Source organism: Panicum virgatum, chromosome 8N (assembly GCF_016808335.1).
Source record: "Panicum virgatum strain AP13 chromosome 8N, P.virgatum_v5, whole genome shotgun sequence".
Classification (NCBI taxonomy): Eukaryota; Viridiplantae; Streptophyta; class Magnoliopsida; order Poales; family Poaceae; genus Panicum; species Panicum virgatum.
In genome coordinates, this window is record NC_053152.1 from 39,391,971 (window position 1) to 39,395,106 (window position 3,136).

Sequence of the window (3,136 nt, forward strand, 5' to 3'; positions counted from 1 at the left end):
CGGTACAGGGATTGGATGGTGATGCCGCTCTGGAAGTAGTCAATGACGACGTCGTCGGCGACATTGGGGATGGTAGCTCTTGTGTCGAAGAAGCGCTTGATGTAGGATCTGATCGACTCACCTTGCTCCTGCTTGATCATGGACAGGGCGTGGCGAGTAGCTACTCGTTGTAGCGACCCTTGGAAGTTGTCGACGAACGTCTTCTTGAGGTCCTCCCACGAGTGGATTGACTCGTGCGCCAAGCTTTCGAGCCACGTGAGGGGTGCCAGCTCCATGGCCATCGGGAGGTAGAGGACCTTGGTGTTGGTATCTCCCCTTGCAACACTAATAGCGGTCGAGTATAATCGTAACCATTGAGCAGGATCTTGCTTACCGTCGTACTTTTGGATGTTCGTAGGCTTGAAATCTTTCGGGTACTCGATGTTGTCGAAAGCCCTGCTTAGGGCTTGGAATTGGTCGGAGTTGTCTGCAAGTTTTGCTCTGCGTCTTGCGTTGATGATGTCCCGTGCGTCTACGATGGAATTGGCTACCTCTTCCCTGTTGTGTCCACGGTTGTTGTTGCGGTTTGGCTGAAGCCCAGGGGCTTGGTTTATTGGTGGTTGGCCACCCCTGGGGCGATGGTTACTCGCGACTTCTTGATCCTCTTGATTTCTTTGATTTTTTTGCTCCTGCTGCTGTTGGCGCTGGTGGCCTCCGGGGGTACGGATTGCCTGAGGTATGACTGTTGCAGTAGCCCTTGATCGCGTACCGTGGAGAGAGGACAGCGGGTTGTCTCTCGAGTTCTTCAACTGCATTTTTGGCGAGATTTATGACTCGTCTATCTCTGGAATCTGGGGCATCGTCATAAGTCACGGGGTTGCTTCTGTCATTGCAGCGATTGGTGTTCTGAAGATAGGATCCACAACATTGTTGAATTTGTTATTGAGGTTGCGTGGCAGAATATGAGCACGTTCGGCTGCACGAGTCCTGCGCTCTTCTTTACGTTGATACCTTGCCCTGCGGGCTGTACGAGTGGCTTCATCTTCGTCTGCTAGAGCATCTTGGGTAAGGTTGTCGGCTGAAATCTGATCCAAGGCTTCGTTTGGATCGTGCTGGCTAGGAGCACCTCCGGGTTGTTGGATGATCACCGGAACCAATCGTTCGGGAGAGAAGCTTTCCAGGTCTGATTCGTAATCAGCTAGGACAGTTCCTCCAGAACCAGTTTCCCTCTCGGTCGGGAGGAGAATACCGCGCTGATACGGAAGATCATCAATGCTAGCGACTTCTCGCAGGTTGTCGAGTAGTTCTACGAGGGTGCGGCTTCGGCAAGGTTTGAGTTGCATCTTAGCTAGCGCATTGGTGATGAAGTCCAGGCTATCTTGAGGTGACTCGATTGGATCTGGGTATACGTCGAAAATGGGTGCCTCCCGACTAGCAGTGACTGAGAAGTTTCCGATGCGGAGTGGATGATCCAAGCTATTTTCATAGATGGTTTTAATCATCTGTTTGTAAGCAGATGATGAATTGCACAATCCGAAAACGGGTCAAGCAAAAGGAGTCCCAATCCGAGTAGGTTTTGGTTTGAGATCAAACTGAGTCCGAGTAAAACTCGAGTTGTCTTCGAGTTTTGCCTCGATCTCCTTGGCGAAGTCGGGGAGAAGAGTAACGCTGCGATCGAGAGATCTGGAGAGCTTGTTGGAATCTTCCAACGTAGATATCTTCGGTGTGGGAGAGTTGGTTAGGTAGCTATCGAAGCCGCCTGATCCATTGGCGACGCAGGCCCACGAGCCAAATATGAAGGTGGTGCCTCGGGGAGGCGTCATTGTGCCGAAAGCGAAGGTGGCCATCGAACTCGCCGATGAACTCACTGAGTCCCCTACCTGGCGCGCCAGTTGTCGGTGTTTACCGCCAAGCCTGCTTAGGGATACCCTTAGCAGTAAGGTTTGTAGGTAGGGATCGACGGCTCTGAAACTCGATGGTGCAAGGAACACAAAGATTTAGACAGGTTCGGGCCGCGAGTTGCGTAATACCCTACGTCCTGTGTGGTGGTTTGTATTGCCTTAGGTGTTGATGTCTTTTGAGGGGGGTCCCTGCCCGCCCTTATATATCCGGGGGGACAGGGTTACATGGAAAGTCTTAGCTGAGTATAGTTGGAGTCCTACTACAACACGATCGGATAGTTTCCTTGTACTGCAACTAGTTCTATGCCTATTCGGGTAGTTACAAAAGAGGTAAGGTACATCCATGAGCTATCCCGTACTCTAGAATATTCTATGCCTATAAGCAGTCCCGCAGCCCCGGGTCTGACAAGTCATTCAGACTAGAGCTAGCTCATAGGTGCTTGAGGCCCTGAGGCCACTTCAGCCGCTCTCCGAGATCAAGTCCTTCGAACCCCAGGGCTCGGTTGAAGGCGACTGCGGCGACGTCGGCCGGCCGGCCATTGCCTTTGCCAAGTTCTACTATATGTCAAGGTATTTTAATCACAAACAAATCCTGACTGCCTCCTTTGCTACTTCTTGATGTGTTAGATTCTCGTAATTTCATTGTTTCTCTTGTATATACGCTTTATGCTACTGATATAGTTGGATCCAAACAGTTTGTACCATCAAGAATTAGGTCCGTGATGCTGGGAGCAGCTCTGTAATCTAGAATTTTATGCCAAGTTGACATGTATTATTCAATTTAATTAGAACTCCGAATTCAGTATACAACTAATTCATTCTTTATTTGTAGCCTACTACAAAGGATCTCTTCTACTACTAATATGGCTTTGCTTCCTTTAAGATACACACACCTTGCTCACTTCTAACGTTGCGGAGAGTGGTGAGATATTTGCTCTGTGCTTCTAGGACGAAGCAGCAGATGCTTTGCTCAGATTTCTCTGGTTTTTTTCTTCTCAATTTTGCACGAGATGTATGGTCATGTGGTGTCGTTAATAGGTTGCACGAGATGTATGATCATGTACATATGATCTATATATCTCAAAATTTTCATTCTATGGTAAATTTGAAGAGCTTTGTTATAATGATTGCAAAGTACCAATGGGTACTTTCAAGTACTTTTTGTTTTGAAATTTTTTCTAGCCGTGATCAATGAAAGGTATTTACAAAAATTAAATTAAATGAGTATTTGATTTCACTTTTTGGTACTTGGTCCC